Source organism: Saccopteryx bilineata, chromosome 5, assembly GCF_036850765.1.
Source record: "Saccopteryx bilineata isolate mSacBil1 chromosome 5, mSacBil1_pri_phased_curated, whole genome shotgun sequence".
NCBI classification, from domain to species: Eukaryota; Metazoa; Chordata; class Mammalia; order Chiroptera; family Emballonuridae; genus Saccopteryx; species Saccopteryx bilineata.
Window position 1 is genome coordinate 41,759,856 of NC_089494.1, and position 24,702 is coordinate 41,784,557.

Here is a 24,702-nt window from a genome sequence, read left to right on the forward strand (position 1 = left end):
TATAAAGACAAAAAATTGAAAACTCACAACATTGTCATTTAAAATTTGCATTTTCATTTCCAGTCTACCTGAATCATTACCAGCTAGAAGCAGCGGTCATTGGGACTTGGACATGAGCTTCAAAGTATAGAATGGTGACAACAATTCCAATGCCATGCGGACTTTTCCTAGATGTGGACTTTTCCTGGACTCCTGCTCCCTGTGACAGCTCCTAACAGACTGAACTGTGGTTGGGTTGCATTTTTCAGGGATTTGGCATGGTGATGGGGCCAACTTGGACTTGGTGAACATGTTAAGGACACTACTCTTTTATGGATTCTTGCTGTATTGGCCAAGAGTTTGCTTAAAGGCTTTTAATCACTGTAAAAAAATAGAAAACTGGATAAAGAAGATGGGGCACATATACACCATAGTATACTATTCAGCTAGAAGAAATGATGACATCAGATCACTTACAGCAGAAAGATGGAATCTTGATAACATTATGCGGAGTGAAATAAGTGAATCAGAAAAAAACAGGAACTGCAGGATTCCATACATTGGTGGGACATAAAAGCGAGACTAAGGGACATGGACAGGAGTGTGGTGGTTATGGGGGGTGGGGGGAGGGAATGAAGGAGAGGGGGAAGGGGAGGGGTACAGAGAGAACTGGATAGAGGGTGATGGAGGATGATCTCTCTTTGGGTGATGGGTATGCAACAGAACTAAATGACAAGATAACCAGGAAATGTTTTCTTTGAATATATGTACCCTGATTTATTGATGTCACACCATTAAAATAAAAATTTATTAATAAAAAATAATAATAAATAAAATAAAATAAAATAAATAAAATTTTCATTTTTAGAATTAATACAAAATATTCACTAAATACAAACTACTTATAAAATCAGGTTCAAATATTCAATAAATCCAAGGGCAGTAATGTAACAAGGTTTCCCACAGGGGGAAAACAAAAGGAGGAAATTAAATACCTGAAAAAGTTTGTCAAAGTGATTTAATTTTTAGCTATTCTTTGCTCTGTGGTTTAACAATGGAAATTCTACTCTAAGCACAAAAATAGTTTAGTTACCACTGTGCTGGTTGTTTGTAAGGAAATTAGGTGTGATACCAATCTTTAAGATGGCCCTTAATAATCTCTTCTGACTAGTATTCACATCTATGTACAGTCTTCTTTTATAGTGAATATAAGGCTCATCTATGTAAAACATGGGTTATTGTAGAAATTATAGTATGTTAATCCCTAGTTTAGATCCTAAAAAAAAAAAACATTGCTACTTCCCTCTTGCTCTCTCTTGTATTACTAACTAATGGAAACACCAAGACATTATTTCAAGACTCCAGCAGCTCTATGGATGAATCCATATGTCAAAGGACTGAGACCTCCTGTCAACATGCAACAAAGGGGCAATGTGAGGGAAATGTCAGTCATATGACTGACCCATCCTGGAACTAGATCCTTCAGACATAGTAAGCCTTGAAATGACAGCACCCCTAACTAACATCTGGGCTATAAACTTAGGCAAGACCCTAAATAACAGCCAACCAACTAAGCTTCTGTCAAATTCCTGACCAACAGAAATTATGTAAAATAAATGTTTGTTACTGATTAAACCTGCATATTTGGTGGTGATTTTTGCATAGGAGAAGACTCATATGTTGTGATATTGCTCATCTCACTCTCCCAGAAAGTACATATCTTTCCTTTCTCCATCACAAAACAAAGGAAATAAGAAATAGAAGACTGTTAGTGGGTGGGTGTGGATTGGGGAAGTGATTTATGGACTTCATTTATAAAACAGTTTAGGGAAGGTACATAGACATCAAGTTCCATGATAACTCTATAGGCTGAAGAATGGAAATGTTCTGCATTTTATCAGTTAAAATAGTGAGTGTAATAAAAAACTATTTTGCTTTAGCTGAGGAAAACAACATAAATGAGTACCTATTAGACACAATAAGCCTGATTACAAGTGGTCTTTTGCAGTTATAGCTCTCAGAAATATCTTAGTAGATAAGGCCAAGATCCACACCATAACCTGTCTGTTGTAAAAGTATGGACAAAAATAGATCTCTATTCATAAAAAAAGAATGAAAATAGGCCAATAACAGTAATATAGGTAATATTATAAACTTTCCAGACAATAGAAATATAAAAGCTGGAAACAATTTCCAGTTCCAAAACAAAAATCAAATGTCTTATAAACTTACTCATTAATACTAAATGATAGAAGATAATTGAATACTATTTAAACTATGTTTCTTAAAAGATTGTAGGCCCTGGCCAGTTGGCTCAGTGGTAGAGTGTCGGCCTGGAGTGCAGGAGTCCTGGGTTCGATTCCCAGCCAGGGCACAAGAGGAAGTGCCCATCTGCTTCTCCACCTCTCCCACTCTCCTTCCTCTCTGTCTCTCTCTTCCCCTCCTGCAGCCAAGGCTCCATTGGAGCAAAGTTGGCCCGGGTGCTGAGGATGGCTCTGTGGCCTCTGCCTCAGGTGCTAGAATGGTTTTGATTGCAACAGAGCAATGCCCCAGATGGGTAGAGCATTGCCTCCTGGTGGGCATGCCGGGTGGATCCCAGTCAGGCACATGCGGGAATCTGTCTGACTGCCTCCCTGTTTCCAACTTCAGAAAAATACAAAAATAAAAAATAAATAAAATATTGTAGAGGGAATCCAAGATATCCACAGAGTAGGCAGACACTCCAACTCCCACTTCCCAGAACCAAGGTGGATTACAACTTAAATCTGAGAACATTCATTATGAAAGACAAATTTTGGACTAAACTAAGAGGATTCTACAGCCAAGAACCACCAAAAAACCCCATACTGAATCTGATAGAAAAGGCAGAGATTGGAAAAGGCTGCCCTGCTCCCAGGAGCGAGTGGAGCCTGGGAGTGACTTTCACCAGAGAGTTGTAGGTCCTTATGCCCAAAACTAGAATCCTAGCCTAGAGCCCTGGAGCCTGGAAGGAGCTTATAGACTATATATGTCTGAGAAAAAAGCCTAGACATGGTTTGGGAGAAGAAGGCAGGACTCTCAGACTCAGGCTCTGTATTAAAGTAACTTCATGCAGAGCCTTACTCACAGCCACTTTCCTGGAGCTCCAGGTGGACAGCCTAACCCCTGGGCTGAGTCACTCCCCAAACTTAAAGTGAACATTTTTCCTGGGAACAGCATCAACAGCAAAGAAAAGAAAGTGCCCTGTCGACCAGAGACTCCTCTACCCTAGCTAGAACAAACGTGCTTAGAGCCAGGCACCATGTTAGGGACACAAATAGGGAGTGCAGAGGTCTAAGCTATACCACCCACCACACTGCTAAGTGCTCACCTGGGGCAGGCAGGCCAGAGGCAGCAGGGCACAACTGTGGAAGTTTGAGTGAGCACACATAAGCCGTCCCTCAGAGCCGGGAACTGCCACTGCCTCTGTGGGAAGTCGAGGTTCACACACAGTCCTGCTCACTGAGTAGGCACACCCTTGGTTGGGGCAGAGTCTCAAGCATCTGTGTAGGGGGTACACGTAGGCATGCTTTAGCCCACCAGCATGGTGGCCGTGTCTGGGACCAGGGCTGGTGCACAAACCTGCTGGGGGTGGACCATGCCCTCCATGGTGATCTGAACAGGCATGTATGGCCCCTCCACTGTGCTACCGAGTCTGACCCAATACGCAGACCTCCAGAGATGAGGCAGCCCTGGAAGTGGTCCGAGTGGGTGTGCAAGGCCCCACCCACGGGGGTGAGGTCAGAGGCAGATGCCCAAGCCCATGAGAAGGGTTGCCTGTGGTGCACACCAGCTCTTGGGGGCAGCACAAGCTTGGGAGGCCACAGCAGCAGTCCAAACAGGCAAGCAGGCACACATGAGCCTGACCAGGGCAGCAGCAATCATGGAGGTGGGCTGGAGCCAGCAGCACCAGGGCCCAAATGCAGTGGGCAACAAAAGCGGTAGTGGCCTGGTAGACAGACCACACAACCAAAACACAGGGGCCACACCCACTAGACCCCTAAGACTATACCCTACTGAGTTCTGAAAAACAACAAAGAAAAAATAAAAAAATAATAAAATAAGTAAATAAAATGTCTAGATAGAATGACACCTGAGGCTAAGGAATAGGCCACATCAAATACTGTACCTAATTACTGAATTACAGTACAGAGCCCGACAAGTAGCCAGCAATAAGGGGCAACAGAGAGCAGATTTTAGGGGAACTTGAACTTTTAATGGAACTTCTTCCAGACCAAGAGTAGATAAAAGCAAACCTAGGGGTGCAGCTGATACTTACAACAGCACCTGAACCCAGCAGAGACAGCCACAGAATTTGGACCTGAAGCTCCCAAAGGTGGATAAGAACTAGTCATATGCAGTGACTGCCACTGATCTGCACCAGACCATGGCCAGGGAAGTCCAGGGCAACACAGACAAAACGGGAAGACAGAGAAGTGCAATCCAAATGAATCAATAAGAGAAACTCCCAGAAAATGAACCAAGTGAGACAGAAATAAGCAAATTACTGGATGCAGAGTTTAAAATACTGATTATTAGAATGCTGAAAGATCTTAGAACAACAGTGGATCAACCCAGTGAGTACATAAATAAAGAGATAACAAGCATCAAAAAGGACATTGAAATAATAAAGAAGAATCAGTCAGAAATGACAAATACTATATCAGAAATGAAGACTACACTAGAAGCGATTACAAGCAAGCTGGATGAAGCAGAGGATCAAATCAGCGATTTAGAAGACAGGATAAATGAAAACAAGGAAGTGGAGCAGCAAAAAGAAAAGGCTGAAAAAATCTGAGGAACCTCTAAGAGAGCTCTGTGACAACCTAAAGAGAAACAACATCCACATCATAGGAGTTCCTGAAAAAGAAGACAAAGAACAAGGGATAGAGACCTTGTTCAATCAAATCATTGCAGAAAACGTCCCTAAATTAATGCAGAAAAAAGTCACACAAGTTCAAGAAGCACAGGGAATTCCATTAAAGAGAAACCCAAAGAAATTCACACCAAGACACATCAAAATTAAAATATCAAAGCTAAGAGATAAAGAGAAAATATTAAAAGCTGATAGAGAAAAAAAAAAGACTATCACCTACAAAGGAGCCCCCATAAGGATGGTGTCCAACTTCTCAACAGAAACACTTGAGGCCAGAAGGGAATGGCAAGAAATATTCAAATGCAGAACAAGAGCCAACAACCAATATTACTTTATCTAGCAAGACTATTGTTTAAAATTGAAGGAGAAATAAAAAGCTTCCCAGACCAAAAAAAAAAACTCAAGGAATTCATTACAACCAAACCAATGATGCAATAAATGTTAAGGGGACTGTTGTAAACAGAACAAAGGGGGAAAAGTATATGCAGTGTGTCCATAAAGTAATGGTGCACTTTTTTTTTTTTTGTATTTTTCTGAAGTTGGAAACAGGGAGAGACAGTCAGACAGACTCCCACATGCGCCTGACCAGGATCCACCCAGCACGCCCGCCAGGGGCGATGCTCTGCCCACCAGGGGGCGACGCTCTGCCCCTCCGGGGCATCGCTCTGCCATGACCAGAGCCACTCTAGCGCCTGGGGCAGAGGCCAAGGAGCCATCCCCAGTGCCAGGCCATCTTTGCTCCAATGGAGCCTTGCTGCGGGAGGGGAAGAGAGAGACAGAGAGGAAGGGGGGGTGGAGAAGCAAATAGGTGCTTCTCCTATGTGCCCTGGCTGGGAATCGAACCCGGGTCCCCCACACATCAGGCCGACACTCTACCGCTGAGCCACATGGTGCACTTTTAACCGGTCACAGGAAAGCAACAAAAGATAATAGAAATGTGAAATCTGTACCAAATAAAAGGAAAACCTTTCCAGTTTCTGTTGGATGATGTAGCAGCATGTCCGCATGCACAGATGATGACATAACACCATGTATACAACGGAGCAGCTGACGGCCATGCCAGTCCAGATGTGGACGGTACAGAGGAAAGTTCAGTGTGTTCTGTGGCTCGCTAAATCTGAAACCATGACCAAAGTGCAATGTGAATATTGGCACATTTATAATGAAGCACCACTACATAGGAATAACATTACTTGGTGGGATAAGCAGTTGAAGGATACCAGCAGTTTGGTGGAGAAACCCTGTTCTGGTAGGCCATCAGTCAGTGACAAGTGTGTGGAGGCTATACAGAATAGCTACCTACGGAGTCCTAAAAAATCTGTGCATGAGCCCACATCAAACTGCACTGAATAAGTATGAAACTGGGAGAGCTTTCCTTTTATTTGGTGCAGATTTCACATTTCTATCATCTTTTGTTGCTTTCCTGTGACCAGTCAAAGTGCACCATGACTTTGCAGACACACTGTAGTTAGAGAGGAAGATAGCTTTAAAGAATAAAATGGCAATAAACAACTACATATCAATAATAAACTTAAATGTAAATGGATTAAATGAGACAATCAAAAGACATAGGGTAGCTGCGTGGATAAGAAAACAGGATCCATACACATGCTGTCTACAAGAGACATACCTCAAAACAAAAGATACACATAGACTAAGGTAAAAGGATGGAAAAAATATTTCATGCAAATGGAAATGAAAAGAAAGCTGGGGTAGCAATACTTACACAGTGATATCTTGAGATACGAGGTTAATTTATTCTGTAACCGAGCTCATAAGTCAGTCAAGTTGTATATCAAACAAATTTCTCCCATTTAAAATAACTAAAATAGATATAATCAGTTCCAGCCCTGTAAAACATTCCCAAACCATCCTAAATTATGAAAAAAGACATGTTTTTAATTAAGAAACACACATGCATACTTTACCAATGCATAAAAAAATATATGAAATAAAAAAAGAAGAGTTATTGAGTACTATATTTTTACCTGGAGACAGACAAGTGAGGCTAATGAAGGTGAATGGTGGAGGAGGAGGGAGGGAGGAAGAGATGCAGGCACTGTAGACATGTAAACTAAAACTGCACTTTCTTAACTCTAAATGTAAACTAAAACTGCATTTTCTTTTACTTTAAACAAACCTAAAACTACACTTTCTTTACTTAAAATGAAACCACAACAACTAGTGGCATCTTCCTGAATCACAACTCATATCTCAAAATTTTGCGTAGATTTTGAACAAAAATATGAACCGAATCGTAGCTCGTATCTTAAAAAAATTTGTATATTGGTCGGCTCATATCTCAAGGTACCACTGTATCAAACAAAATGGACTTTAAAACAAAGGCTATAGTAAGAGATGAAGAAGGTCACTACATAATGAAAAAGGGAGCAATCCAAAAAGAAGATAAAACCATTATAAATATCTACACACCTAATATAGGAGCATCTAAATATATAAAGCAGATTTTGATGGATATAAAGGACGAGATCAACAGCAATACTATAATAGTAGGGGATTTCAATACCCCTCTAACATCACTAGATAGATCCTCAAGAAAGAAATTAACAACAACAAAAAACTCAGCAGACTTACAGGACACACTAGATCAACTGGATTTAATAGATATTTTCAGATCCTTTCAGACTTAAAAAGCAGAATATACATTCTTTTCAAGTGCTCATGGTACAGTCTCTAAGATAGACCACATGTTAGTGCACAAAAGCAGTCTCAACAAATTTAAGAGGATTGAAATTATATCAAGCATTTTCTCTGATCACAATGGCATAAAACTAGAAATCAACCACAACAGAAAAACTGAAAAATACTCAAATACATGGTAACTAAGTAGCATGTTATTAAATAACAAATGAGTTAACAATGAGATCAAAGAAGAAATTTAAAAATTCCTAGAAACAAATGATAATGAGCATACAACATCTCAAAATTTACGGGACACAGCAAAAGCACTATTAAGAGGGAAGTTAATAACACTACAGACATACATAAGAAGCTAGAATAAGCTCAAATAAACAACCTAACCTAAAAGAACCTTAGTTCTCTTCATCTAAAAGAACTTGAAAAAGAACAGCAAGTAAAGCCCAGAGGTAGTAGAAGAAATAAATAATTTAATGACATAGAGGCTAAAGAAATAATACAGAGGATCAATGAAACCAAGAGCTGGTTCTTTGAAAGGGTAAACCAGATTGATAAACTTTTAACCAGACTCACTAAGAAAAAAAGAGAGAGAACTCAAATAAATAAAATTAGAAATGAGAGTAGAGAAATAACAACTGACACAAGAGAAATACAATAAATTATAAGAAAATACTATGAAAAACTGTATGCCAATAATTAAACAACCTGGGTGAAATGCACAAATATTTTGAAACATATAATCTTCCAAAAATCAATCTGGAAGAATCAGAAAATTGAAACTGACTGATTACAACAAATGAGATTGAAACAGTTATCAAAAAACTTCCAACAAACAAAAGCCCTGGGCCAGATGGCTTCGCTAGTGAATTCTACCAAATATTCAAAGAAGAACTAACTTCTATCCTTAAGCTATTTCAAACAATTCAAGAGAAAAAAAATACTTCCAAGCTTCTTATAAGAGGTGAACATAATTATGATTCCAAAACCAGGCAAATACAAAACAAAGCAAGAAAATTATAGGCCAATATCCCTGATGAATTTAGATGCTAAAATCCTCAACAAAATATTAGCAAACCTGATCCAGTAATACATGAAAAAAATTATACATCATGATCAAGTGGGAATTATTGTGGGGAGGCAAGGATAGTATAATATTTGTAAATCAATGTGATTCATCATACAAAAGGAAGAAGAAAAACCACATGATAATTTCAATAGATGCAGAAAAAGCATTTGATAAAATCCAGCACCCATTTATGATCAAAACTCTCAGCAAAGTGGGAATACAGGGAACATACCTCATCATGGTAAGGGCCATCTATGACAAACCCATAGCCAACATCATAATAAATGGGCAAAAATTAAAAGCAATCCCCTTAAGATCAGTAACAAGGCAGGGGTGCCCCCTTTCATCACTCTTATTTACCATAGTTCTGGAAGTCCTAGCTATAGCAATCAGACAACAAGAAGAAATAAAAGGCATCCAAATTGGAAAAGAAGAATTAAAACTATCATTATTTGTAGATGACATGATACTGTATATAGAAAACCCTAAAGTGTCAGTCAAAAAACTACTGGATCTGATAAATAAATTCATCAAGGTAGCAGGGTGTAAAATTAATACACAGAGTTTAGAGGCATTATTATATACCAACAATGAACTGCCAGAAAGAGAAATTAAGGAAACAATCCCCTTCACTATTGTAACAACAACAAAAAATGTACCTAGGAGTAAATTTAACCAAGGAGGTTAAAGACTTGTATTTGGAAAATTATAAAACATTGATAAAAGAAACCAAGGAAAATACAAACAAGTGGAAGCATATATCGTGTTCATAGATAGGAAAAATAAACATCATTAAAATGTCTGTATTACCCAAAGCAGTTTATATATTCAATGCAATACCAATTAAAATACCAATAACTTATTTCAAAGATATAGAACAAATATTTCAAAAATTTATATGGAGCCAAAAAGAATACGAATAGCCTCAGCTAGCTTGAAAAAGAAGAATAAAGTGGGAGGCATCACACACTTCCTGATATCAAGTTATACTACAGTGCCATTGTACTCAAAACAGCTTGGTACTGGCATAATAACAGGCATATAGATCAATGGAACAGAACATAGAATCCAGAAATAAACCCACATTTTTATGGACAATTGATATTTGACAAAGGATGAAAGACCATACAATGAAATAAAGACAGTCTCTTTAACAAATGGTCTTGGGAAAATTGAACAGCTACCTGCAAAAAAATAAAACTAGACCACCAACTTACACCATTCACAAAAATAAACTCAAAATGTATAAAAGACTTAATTGTTAGTTGTGAAACCATAAGCATCTTAGTAGAAAACTTAGGCAGTAAGCTTACCGACATCTCTCGCAGCAATATATTTGCTGATTTATCTCCACAGACAAGTGAAATAAAAGACAGGATAAACAAATGGGACTATATCAAACTAAAAAGATTTTATACAGCTAAAGACAATATGAACAGAATAAAAAGACAAACCATCCAATTGGAGAACATACATGACAATACATCTCATAAGGGGTTAATAACCAAAATTAATAAAGAACTTGTAAAACTCATCACCAGGAAGACAAAAATCCAATAAAAAATTGGGCACAAGAAATGAATAGACACTTCTCCAAAGAAGACATGTAGATGTCCAATAAACAAATAAAAAATGTTAAACATCATTAATCATTAGTGAAATTCAAATTAAAACCACAAGGAGATATCACCTCACATGAGTCAGAATGGCGCTCATCAACAGAACAACACATGATAGGTACTGGGGAGGATGTGGAGAAAGGTAAACCCTTCTGCACTGCTGGTGGGAATGAAGACTGTTGCAGCCACTGTGGAAAACAGTATGGAGATTCCTCAAAAAATTAAAAATGGAACTTCCCTTTGACCCAGCGATCCCACTTTTAGGAATATATCCCAAGAACACCATATCACTGATCAAAAAAAGAAATGCACCCCCAAGTTTACGGCAACATTGTTCACAACAGCAAAGATCTGGAAACAGCCCAAGTGTTGGTCAGTGGAAGAGTGGATTAAAAAGCAGTGGTACATATGTACAATGGAATACTATGGGGGCATGAAAAGGAAGGAAATATTTCCTTTTGCAACAACATGGATGGACCTAAAAACTATTATGTTAAGTGAAATAATCCTGGCAATAATCCTCACTCATTTCCAGAATCCAAGGAAAAATGTGAACTGAGGAATAGAATTGAACCTGAAGGGAAGGGGTCAGGGAGCTTTTGGGAGAGGGGTAAAGTAGATCTTGAGGGGAAAATGGGGAAGAGGAGGATGCATTCGTGGAGACACTAGAATCTATGTAAACACAATCAATCAATCAATCAATCAATCAATAAATAAAAAGATTCTCTAGAGACCAACAACATACACTTAGTCATATTGTTATTTGTTTTGGAAATTAATAATATATATATATATTTATGTATGCATTTTTGTAAGGATTCAGAAAGTATTCAGATCACCATCTTGAAATCAATAAGGACTAGTAAAATGAGCAAGAGAAACATTTAAGAACTGAAAAGCTATGACATAAAAGATTGGGAAATGAGTATTATAATCATAAAAATAAAAGTTAGTTTATATTGTATGTTTCAAATATATAACAAAATGATAGCACATGTTAAACAACCATTCTTTTAAAAGATAACATATGGTAAAAAAATAAGTTTAAAAAACTATGTCTTTAAATTATTTGCTTACATAATTGATACCGTTGATGCATGACTAAATGTCTACCAGGAAAATTGGAAGGTAGGAAAAGTGAAGAAAATTTCTTATGCTTTTGTATGTTTGTACATTGGACATGAATTTTACTAACCCTTACTTTTATTGCAACCTTCTGTTGGTAGATAGTGGTAAAGAATATTTTTAATTCCAATTTTCTCTAATCACTAAGGCAATGAATATGTATAAATATAAGTACAAATTTTGAATAGCCAAATTAGCTTAGATCATTATTTAAAGGGCCTAAGAGTTATTTTTATTTTTAAATATGTTCAGTACCAAATTGAACAAATGTCTGTTTTAGGGAGAAACTGACATACTACCTGTCTTAAAGCCTTTTTCTTTCTGTTTAAAATTATCTAGGACAATAATACCTCATCACAGCTCTACAGTTCACTTTGCATTGTGAATGATAGCCTTTTCCTAGTGATTCATTTTTTCATATTAAAAAATCAAATATTATTTAAAGTATTAATACTTTAAGTCTGGACAATGATCCTTTTACAGTGTTAAGGTTATTGAATAAAACCAACGCTTTCCCAATTGCAGGCTGGAAGAATGGGTCTTTTAATTAAATGGAAAAAAAGAAAGTATTATGAAGCAAATAACATGGACCTGGAGAGTAGATATTATTAGTGCCACTAGACATCCAGGTAATAACACACACCACAACTATATTCTTTACCAGACTGGCATTACCTTAGCATTATTCATTTATATTTTATTTTTAATTTAATTTATTATATTTTTTAATTATAGCTTACATTCAATATTATTTTGTATTTATTTCAGGTGTAAGCATAGTGGTTAGACAATTGTTTGAAGAGGGAAGACATAGAAAACTGACATATGGCAGAGTCAAATAAATTGCTTATACACTTTCATATTTTGCCATTTTAGTACTTTGAGATATATTAAAATTAAGCCTTGAAAAATTATTATTTATAAGACCATGAGCATACTTACTTCCACTTAAAACTTTGCTTTAGCAGTAACCATTAAGATTCATTTCATGATAAAAAATGTATTCACAAACCTTAAATATAGATGCATTTATCAACTCCAATGTTAAGTAACATTGCTTTTGCATAAATCTTTATGACTTATTTATAAATAATGTGAATATAAGCAAGCACAATTGAGCCACAGAAATAATCACTCTGTATGTTAATTAAAAAAAGTACCTATGCAATATTTTCTTTCTTTTTCTATTCTTAAATTTATCTTCTCAAAATTTTTACTTATACCTGTTTCTCTAATGTTTCTTATGAGAGAATCTATGAAATGCCTAGTTTGGATAAGCTTATATGATGAAAACTTGAAAATAAAGCTGAGGACTTGTTTTGAAATTTTACTTTTCTTTATTTTTAATTTTATTTAGAAAAGTAAATCTAAAGGTGTCACATTGACCAATGAGAGTACATAGGTTTCAGGTAAACATTTCTATAACATTTGAACTGTTAATTAAATTACATATCCATCACCCAAAGTCAAATAATTTTCCATCACTTTATATTTGTCCTTCTTTATTCCTTTTCTTCCACCCCTTCTTCACATTCCTCTATCCCTGGTTATTATTTCACTCTTCACTTTTATCTATGTCCATGAGTCTCAGTTTCATACCCCACCTATGTGTGAAATTGTACAGTTCTTATCTTTTTCTGATTTACTTGTTTCACTCAGTAAGATGTTTTCAAGTCCCATCTACGTTGTTGTTAATGGCAATATGTCATCATTTCTCATGGCTGAATAGTATTGAATTGTATAGATGTACCACATCTTCTTTATCCAATCCTTTATTGAAGGACACTTTGGTAGTTTCCATGTCTTGGCCACTGTAAATAATACTGCAATGTATGGGTGTGCATGTGTCTTTATGTACCAATGTTTTTGAGGGGTTTTTTTTTGGTAGATACCAAGTAGAGGAATTACTGGATCATATAGCAGTTTTCTTCTTAGTTTTGGAGGAACCATCATACTTTCTTACATAATGGTTGTACTAGTTTACATTTTCATCAGCAGTGCATAAGAGTTCCTTTTTCTCCACAGCCTCTCTAACACTTGTTACTACCTGTCTTATTGATAATATCCAATCTAACATGTGTGAGGTGATATCTTATTATTGTTTTGATTTGCATTTCTCTAATAGCTGGTGAAGATGAGCATATTTTTATATAAATATATCTGTTGGCTATTTATATTTGTTCTTGGGAGATGTGTCCACTGTTATGCAACATAGTTCTGAAAGTTTTAGCCAGAGTAATCAGGCAAGACAAAGATATAAGAGGCATCTATATCGGGAAAGAAGTAAAAATATCACATTTTGCAGATAGCATGATCCTGTATATAAAAAACCCCAAAGACTCCAAAAAAAAAAAACCTTTTAGAAACAATAAACAAATACAGTAAAGTTGCAGGATAATAAATCAATATTCAAAATTCTATTGCTATTCTATATGCCAATGGTGAAACTCCAGAAAATGAACTGAAATAAAGAATTCTTTATACAATTGCAAAAAAAATATTAATACCTATCAATAAACTTAACAAAGGATATGAAAGGCCTATATACTGAAAATCACAAAGCATTATTGAAAGAAATGAAATAAAAAATATTCCATGTTTATGGATTGGAAGAATCAACATAAATAAAATGGCCATATTATGCAAAGCAATACACAAAAATTTAATGCAATCTCCATCAAAATCCCTATGTCATTTCTTAAAAAAAATAGAACAAAAAAACCCACCAAGTTTGCATAGAACCATATAAACCCTAAAGAGCCAAAGCAATCCTGAGGAGAAAGAATGTAGCCAGAAGTATCACACTACCTAACTTCAAATTATACTACAAAGTCATGATAACCATAACTGCATGGTATTGGCAGAAAAACAAACAGACAGACCAATGGAACAGAATCAAATTCCCAGAAATAAAACCACATTTATATGAACAAGTAATCTTCAACAAAGCAGCCAAAAATACACAATGGAGAAAAGGAAGCCTCTTCAATAAATGGTGGTGGGAAAATTGGAAAGCCACATGCCAATGAATAAAACTTTACTAGGCCCCTGCACAACAATTAATTCAAAATGGATCAAAGACATAAATATAAGATCAGAAACAATAAATTATATAAAACAAAACATAGATACTAAACTCTTAGAATATAGAGGGCTGACAGATGTTCATTTCTGTCCTCTTTGAGAGACCTTAACAAACTACTGAGTATTCCTTGCACACCAAAGAGTTCACATATTAGTACTGAGTTTAAACTAGCCCTGGTATTTCCTAAACTCATCATCAGAAAGAATGAAACAAAAGTTAAATAATCAAATTGATCAGAAAGAAACTTAAATTAGTGCAAAATACAAATGTCAAATTCTTCAAAAATGGAAAACAATATTTAAACACTCTATAATGTAATTCATATTGTCCATGAACAAGCCCAAAAATTTTTATGTGAAAAAACAAAACAGGAGAGTTGAACAATATGATGAAAAACAGAGAGGGAAAAAATTATGATGGATTTTATAATCAGCATAAAAATATTTCAAAATCAAGAGGTAATAAAAATATTAAAAAAATAAAGCTAAAGTCATTGCCAGAAGATATTTTCAATAAGAAATACATAAATGAAAGTTCTTAAAATTAAAGATAGGTGACGTCACGGAAATGGCACCGTGAGAAGTGCGTCCGACAGTTCTCCCCTAAATCACAACAAATTTATCAACTAGAAACAGAAAAATTTATCCTCGGAGCATTCCGGAGTTCCACACAAACTGAAAGCAAAAGGACTGTTATCACTTGAATCTGAGAGACGAGGGTGTGGAGGAAGCTACCGCAGCGACGCTCATTCAAGCCGTGAGGGAGTGCGCCTGCGTGCTATCAATAAGACCACCCTCAGATGCTGATAAGAAAGAGGAAATCGAATATTATGGGTACAAAAGAAAGAGAAGTAACACAAATAGATGTGGAAAAATCTATGGAGAAAAGACTTAACATATTGGAAGCCTTGGAGCTAAATGACAAAGAATTTAAAATAGAAATCTTAAAAATACTCAGAGATATACAAGAAAACACAGAAAGGCAATATAGGGAGATCAGAAAACAACTCAATGAACACAAAGAATATATTACCAAGGAAATTGAAACTATAAAAACAAATCAAACAGAAATGAAAAACTCAATTCACGAGCTGAAAAACGAGGTAACAAGCTTAGCTAACAGAACAGCCCAGATTGAAGATAGGATTAGTGAAATAGAAGACAAACAACTTGAGGCACAACAGAGAGAAGAAGAAAGAGACTCAAAAATAATAAAAAAATGAGAAAGCCCTACAGGAATTGTCTGACTCCATCAGAAAGAATAACATAAGAATAATAGGTATATCAGAGGGAGAAGAGAAAGAAAATGGAATGGAGAATATACTCAAACAAATAATAGACGAGAACTTCCCAAGCCTGTGGAAGGAACTAAAGCCTCAAATTCAAGAAGCAAACAGAACACCAAGTTTTCTTAACCCCAACAAACCCACTCCAAGGCACATCATAATAAAGATGACACAAACCAATGACAAAGAAAAAATTCTCAAGGCAGCCAGGGAAAAGAAGAGTACAACATATAAAGGAAGGCCTATTAGATTATCATCAGATTTCTCAGCAGAAACTCTACAAGCTAGAAGAGAGTGGACCCCAATATTTAAAGCCCTGAAAGAGAGGAACTTTCAGCCAAGAATACTATACCCATCAAAGCTATCCTTCAAGTATGAAGGAGATATAAAAACATTCACAAATACAGAAAAGATGAGAGAATTTATCAACAGAAAGCCCCTACTCCAGGAAATACTAAGGGGGGTTTTCCAACCAGATTCAAAGAACAAAAGAAAACAACACCACAAGTAACAGCTCCACCAAGAACACAATAAAACCAAACTTAAACTGTGACAACAAAGGAAAAAAAGGGGGGAGAGGATGGAGATTAACAGTAGCAAAGGATGATGAAGTGCAGAAATACTTATAAGATAGGGTACTACAATGAATATGGTAGGTACCCTTTTCATTACTTAATGGTAACCACCCTTAAAAAAACCACCACAAAAACACTTGACTTAAAAAAGGTAGCAACAGAGGAAAGAAGTATGGAACACAAACAAACAAAAACAAATGATAGAAAAACAAAAGAGAAGAATCAAACTAGATACAAAACTAACAGAAAGCAATTTATAAAATGGCAGTAGGGAACCCACAAGTGTCAATAATGACACTAAATGTAAATGGATTAAACTTACCAATAAAAAGACACAGAGTAGCAGAATGGATTAAAAAAGAAAATCCAACTATATGCTGCCTACAAGAAACACATGTAAGCAACAAGGATAAAAACAAATTCAAAGTGAAAGGCTGGAAAACAATACTCCAAGCAAACAACACCCAAAAAAAAGCAGGCGTAGCAATACTCATATCTAATAATGCTGACTACAAGACAGAAAAAGTACTCAGAGACAAAAATGGTCATTTCATAATGATTAAGGGGAAGTTGAATCAAGAAGACATAACAATCCTTAATATATATGCACCAAACCAAGGAGCACCAAAATATATAAGACAGCTACTTATTGACCTTAAAACAAAAACTAACAAAAATACAATCATACCTGGAGACCTCAATACACTGCTGACGGCTCTAGATCGGTCATCCAAACAGAGAATCAATAAAGATATAGTGGCCTTAAACGAAATACTAGAACACCTGGATATGATAGACATCTACAGGACACTTCATCCCAAAGCGACAGAGTATACATTTTTCTCTAGTGTACATGGAACATTCTCAAGAATTGACCATATGTTGGGCCACAAAGACAATATCAGCAAATTTAGAAAAATTGAAATTGTACCAAGCATATTTTCTGATCATAAAGCCTTGAAACTAGAATTCAACTGCAAAAAAGAGGGGAAAAAACCCACAAAAATGTGGAAACTAAACAACATACTTCTAAAAAATGAATGGGTCAAAGAAGAAATAAGCGCAGAAATCAAAAGATATATACAGACAAATGAAAATGAAAATACGACATATCAGAATCTCTGGGATGCAGCAAAAGCAGTAATAAGAGGAAAGTTCATATCACTTCAGGCCTATATGAACAAACAAGAGAGAGCCGAAGTAAACCACTTAACTTCACACCTTAAGGAACTAGTAAAAGAAGAACAAAGACAACCCAAAACCAGCCGAAGAAAGGAGATAATAAAAATCAGAGCAGAAATAAATGAAATAGAGAACAGAAAAACTATAGAAAAAATCAATAAAACAAGGAGCTGGTTCTTTGAAAAGATCAACAAAATTGACAAACCCTTGGCAAGACTCACCAAGGAAAAAAGACACAGGACTCAAATAAATAAAATACAAAATGAAAGAGGAGAGATCACCACAGACATCATAGAAATACAAAGAATTATTGTAGAATACTATGAAAAATTATATGCCACCAAATACAACAATCTAGAAGAAATGGATAAATTCCTAGAACAATACAACCTTCCTAGACTGAGTCATGAAGAAGCAGAAAGCCTAAACAGACCAATCAGCAGGGAGGAAATAGAAAAAACTATTAAAAATCTCCCCAAAAATAAAAGTCCAGGCCCAGACGGTTATACTAGTGAATTCTATCAAACATTCAAAGAAGACTTGGTTCCTATTCTACTCAAAGTCTTCCAAAAAATTGAAGAAGAAGCAATACTTCCAAACACATTTTATGAGGCCAACATAACCCTCATACCAAAACCTGGCAAGGATGGTACAAAGAAAAAAAACTACAGACCAATATCTCTAATGAATACAGATGCTAAAATACTAAACAAAATACTGGCAAACCGAATACAACAACATATTAAAAAAATAATACATCATGATCAAGTGGGATTCATCCCAGAATCTCAAGGATGGTTCAACATACGCAAAACGGTTAACGTAATACACCATATCAACAAAACAAAGAACAAAAACCACATGATCTTATCAATAGATGCAGAAAAGGCTTTTGATAAAATACAACACAATTTTATGTTTAAGACTCTCAACAAAATGGGTATAGAAGAAAAATATCTCAACATGATAAAGGCCATATATGATAAACCATCAGCCAACATCCTATTAAACGGCATAAAACTGAGGACTTTCTACCTTAAATCAGGAACAAGACAGGGTTGTCCACTCTCTCCACTCTTATTCAACGTGGTGCTAGAAGTTCTGGCCAGAGCAATCAGACAAGACAAAGAAATAAAAGGCATCCATATCGGAAAAGAAGAAGTAAAGCTATCACTTTTTGCTGATGATATGATCCTATACATCGAAAACCCCAAGGACTCCACAAAAAGATTATTAGAAACAATAAACCAATACAGTAAGGTCGCAGGATACAAAATTAACATACAAAAGTCCATAGCCTTTCTATATGCCAACAATGAAATATTAGAAAACGAACTCAAAAAAATAATCCCCTTCACGATTGCAACAAAAAAAATAAAATACCTAGGAATAAACATAACAAAGAACGTAAAGGACCTATATAATGAAAATTACAAAGCATTGTTAAGGGAAATCGAAAAAGATACAATGAGATGGAAAAATATCCCTTGTTCTTGGATAGGAAGAATAAATATAATCAAAATGGCCATATTACCCAAAGCAATATACAAATTTAATGCAATTCCCATCAAAATCCCTATGAGATTTTTTAAAGAAATGGAACAAAAAATCATCAGATTTATATGGAACTATAAAAAACCCCGAATAGCCAAAACAATCCTAAGGAAAAAGAATGAAGCTGGGGGCATTACAATACCTGACTTTAAACTATATTATAGGGCCACGATAATCAAAACAGCATGGTATTGGCAAAAAAATAGACACTCAGACCAATGGAACAGAATAGAAAGCCCAGAAATAAAACCACATATATATGGTCAAATAATCTTTGATAAAGGGGCCAACAACACACAATGGAGAAAAGAAAGCCTCTTCAACAAATGGTGCTGGGAAAACTGGAAAGCCACATGTAAAAGAATGAAACTCAACTACAGCCTGTCCCCGTGTACTAAAATTAATTCAAAATGGATCAAAGACCTAAATATAAGACCTGAAACAATAAAGTACATAGAAGAAGACATAGGTACTAAACTCATGGACCTGGGTTTTAAAGAACATTTTATGAACTTGACTCCAATGGCAAGAGAAGTGAAAGCAAAGATAAATGAATGGGACTACATCAGAATTAAAAGTTTTTGCTCAGCAAGAGAAACTGATATCAAAATAAACAGACAGCCAACTATATGGGAACTGATATTTTCAAACGACAGCTCAGATAAGGGCCTAATATCCAAAATTTACAAAGAACTCATAAAACTCAACAACAAACAAACAAACAATCCAATAAGAAAATGGGAAGAGGACATGAACAGACACTTCTCCCAGGAAGAGATACAAATGGCCAACAGATATATGAAAAGATGCTCAGCTTCATTAGTTATTAGAGAAATGCAAATCAAAACTACAATGAGATACCACCTCACTCCTGTTAGATTAGCTATTATCAACAAGACAGGTAATAGCAAATGTTGGAGAGGCTGTGGAGAAAAATGAGTCCCACCTCATTCACTGTTGGTGGGACTGTGTGAATGAGTCCCACCTCATTCACTGTTGGTGGGACTGTAAAGTAGTACAACCATTATGGAGGAAAGTATGGTGGTTCCTCAAAAAACTGCAAATAGAACTACCTTATGACCCAGCAATCCCTCTACTGTGTATATACCCCAAAACCTCAGAAACATTGATACGTGAAGACACGTGTAGCCCCATGTTCATTGCAGCATTGTTCACAGTGGCCAAGACATGGAAACAACCAAAAAGCCCTTCAATAGAAGACTGGATAAAGAAGATGTGGCACATATACACTATGGAATACTACTCAGCCATAAGAAATGATGACATCAGATCATTTACAGCAAAATGGTGGGTTCTTGATAACATTATAAGGAGTGAAATAAGTAAATCAGAAAAAAACAAGAACTACATGATTCCATACATTGGTGGAACATAAAAATGAGACTAAGAGACATGGACAAGAGTGTGGTGGTTACCAAGGGTGGGGGGGGAGGGAGGACATTGGAGGGAGGGAGGGAGAGAGTTAGGGGGAGGGGGAGGGGCACAGAGAACTAGATAGAGGGTGACGGAGGACAATCTGACTTTGGGCGAGGGGTTTGCAACATAATTTGATGACAAAATAACCTAGACATGTTTTCTTTGAATATATGTACCCTGATTTATTAATGTCATCCCATTACCATTAATAAAAATTTATTACAAAAAAAAAATTAAAGATAAATGATACATAATAAAACATAAAATTTTAAAAAGAATGAACTTTCTAAAATTTTTTAAAGTAATAATTATATTGTCCAATTGGTACATATTTTGACATATTACAAAAAACATATTTTTAATATTCTATATGATAATTCTTCAAAATAAATAATGTATTGACTTAAAATATATAAAAGTAAGATATATGGCAAATATATAAAAAGTATGAGAAAAATATTAATTACTTTTGTATATTTTTGCATGAAGTGGTTAAATATTTTAGCAAAGGTGTGATAAGTTAAAGGTCTAAAATTTAGAACAACAATATACACACATGCATCTCCACAAATCAAAAAGTTTTACCCAATAATTTAATAAGATAAAATTGAATATCTAGAAAATAAACTTTTTTAAAAGAATGAGGTTAGGACAAAAAGAAGCACTTATGAATTAAATAGAGAACAAATATCGTAATAATAGAATGCTCTCCACTAAGTCAATAATTATAATAAACCAAATGGTCAAAACATCCCAATATAAAGACACCTATTTTCAGATAGAACAAAAATTAAAGATAACAAATTCAACTAAATGGTATTAAAAAAAATATATGCTCATAACACATCAAAAGCATACACAACAAAAACAATACTAAACAATTGGGATTATATCAGAGTACAAAGCTTCTTCTTAGCATAAGATACAGTCATTAAAATGAAAAGGCAATCTGCAGGATAGAAGAAAATGTTTGCAAACCATATATCTGGTAACAGGTTAATGTCTAAAAGGCATAAAGAACACATAACTCAATGGCAAAAAAAATCGGATTTAAAAATGGAAAAATAATGAAAACATGCTCAACATCACTAATCATGAGGGAAATGAAAATCAAACCCACAATGAAATATCAGTAATAAGAATGTGTATTATCAAATTAATTAATATAAATATTGGCGAGAATGTTTAGAAAAAGGAGTCCTTAAACTTTATAGGTAGGAATGTAAATTAGTACAATTATTATGGACGTCAGTATAGAAGTTCCTCAAAATATTAAAAATAGAAATACCATATGATTCAGCAATTCCACTTCAGGGTAAATATCTAAAGGAAATGAAAACAAGATACAAAAGTGATAACTGCACTTTATTGGTTATTATAGTTACTTAGAATAGCCAAGATATGGAAACAACCAAAGTGCTCATCAATAAATGAATGGATAAAGAAGATGTGGTATATATACATGTGTGTATTGAAATATTCAGCCATGAAAAAAAAGGAAATCTTATCATTTTCTCTAAAATGGTTGAACCTGGAGGAAATTAAGTGAAATAAGCCAGAGAAGATTAAAATTGTATGTTCTCACTTATATGTGTAATCTATAAAAGCTAAACTCACAAAAATCAAGAGTAGATCGGTGGTTGATGAGCTACGTTATGGGGAAAACACAGGGAGACGTTGAAAGGTAGATGTTCAACAAAGAATGTAAAGGACTTATATAATGAAAACTATAAACCACTGTTAAGGGAAATCAAAAAAGATATAATGAGATGGAAGAATATTCCTTGTTCTTGGTTAGGAAGAATAAATATAATCAAATGGCCATATTACCCAAAGCAATATACAAATTTAATGCAATTCCCATCAAAATTCCAATGACATTTTTTAAAGAAATGGAACAAAAAATCATCAGATTTATATGGAACTATTAAAAACCCCGAATAGCCAAACAATCCTAAAGAAAAAGAATGAAGCTGGGGGCATTACAATATCTGAATTCAAACTATATTATAGGGCCACGACAATCAAAACAGCATGGTATTGGCAGAAAAATAGACATTCAGACCAATGGAACAGAATAGAAAACCCAGAAATAAAACCACATATATATAGTCAAATAATTTTTGATAAAGGGGCCAACAACACACAATGGAGAAAAGAAAGCCTCTTCAATAAATGGTGCTGGGAAAACTGGAAAGCCACATGCAAAAGAATGAAACTTGACTACAGTCTGTCCCCCTGTACTAAAATTAACTCAAAATGGATCAAAGATCTAAACATAAGACCTGAAACAATTAAGTACATAGAAGAAGACATAGGTACTAAACTCATGGACCTGGGTTTTAAAGAGCATTTTATGAATTTGACTCCACAGGCAAGAGAAGTGAAGGCAAAAATTAATGAATGGGACTACATCAGACTAAGAAGTTTTTGCTCAGCAAGAGAAACTGATAACAAAATAAACAGACAGCCAACTAAATGGGAAATGATATTTTCAAACAGCAGCTCAAATAAGGGCCTAATATCCAAAATATACAAAGAACTCATAAAACTCAACAACAAACAAACAAACAATCCAATAAGAAAATGGGAAGAGGACATGAACAGACACTTCTCCCAGGAAGAGATACAAATGGCCAACAGATATATGAAAAGATGCTCATCTTCTTTAGTTATTAGAGAAATGCAAATCAAAACTGCAATGAGATACCACCTCACACCTGTTAGATTAGCTATTATTAACAAGACAGGTAATAGCAAATGTTGGAGAGGCTGTGGAGAAAAAGGAACCCTCATCCACTGTTGGTGGGAATGTAAAGTAGTACAACCATTATGGAGGAAAGTATGGTGGTTCCTCAAAAAACTGAAAATAGAACTACCTTATGGCCCAGCAATCCCTCTACTGGGTATATACCCCAAAAACTCAGAAACATTGATACGCAAAGACACATGCGGCCCCATGTTCATTGCAGCATTGTTCACAGTGGCCAGGACATGGAAACAACCAAAAAGCCCATCAATAGATGACTTGATAAAGAAGATGTGGCACATATACACTATGGAATACTACTCAGCCATAAGAAATGATGACATCGGAACATTTACAGCAAAATGGTGGGATCTTGATAACATTATATGAAGTGAAATAAGTAAATCAGAAAAAACCAGGAACTGCATTATTCCATACGTAAGTGGGACATAAAAGTGAGACTAAGAGACATTGATAAGAGTGTGGTGGTTACGGGGGGAGGGGGGAGAGGGAAAGGGGGAGGGGGAGGGGCACAAAGAAAACTAGATAGAAGGTGATAGAGGACAATCTGACTTTGGGTGATGGGTATGCAACATAATTGAACGACAATATAACCTGGACATGTTATCTTTGAATATATGTATCCTGATTTGTTGATGTCACCTCATTAAAAAAATAAAATTATAATTAAAAAAAAAGAAGAAAGGTAGATGTTCAATACAAGATGAAGCTCTGATGATCTCATATACAGCATGGCGGCTAGAGGTAATAATACTGAACTGTATATTTAAAATTTGCTAAGACAGTAAATCTTTAGCTTTCACCACACACACAAACAACAGTGGTAAGTGTGTGAGGTAACAGATGTGTTATCATAATTTTAATAATCATTTTACAATGTATATCCACCATCAAATCATCACATTATCTACTTTAACTATTAATAATATTGTCAGTTATACTGCAATAAAGCTAGAAAAAATAAAAGGATAAAGACATATAAAAGTCCAAAGCATTATTTGGCTTTTAATTGGTTCAAAAATACAAAAGTATGTAATATATTGGTGAACAATTGAAAAGACATAAATATGGGCTGAATATTGATTAATATTATTAATTAATCTTACTCTTCTCAGAAGCAATAATAAAATTATGGTTTAGTAAAAACAACTTACACTTCTAAATTCATGATTACCTAAGTCATACACTCTTGTGCTTGTTAGTTTCTTTTATCTCTTAAGACAATTCAAATGACTTACTCAAGTAAGTTTTCTCATATGCATCCAAGCTATGTCAGGGATTCTTGGCATAAATTCTCACCATCTCCCCCTTCTTTCAGATTATTATCACAATTTAGATAACATGTTTTAATGTCCTTATAAGTGTTCAAAATTGATCTCTGCACTAGGATATAAACTGTCAAAGGGAAGGTAATGCATGTTTTAGTCATCATAATGTCCCAAGAAAATATGTCACTTACATATTATATGTACT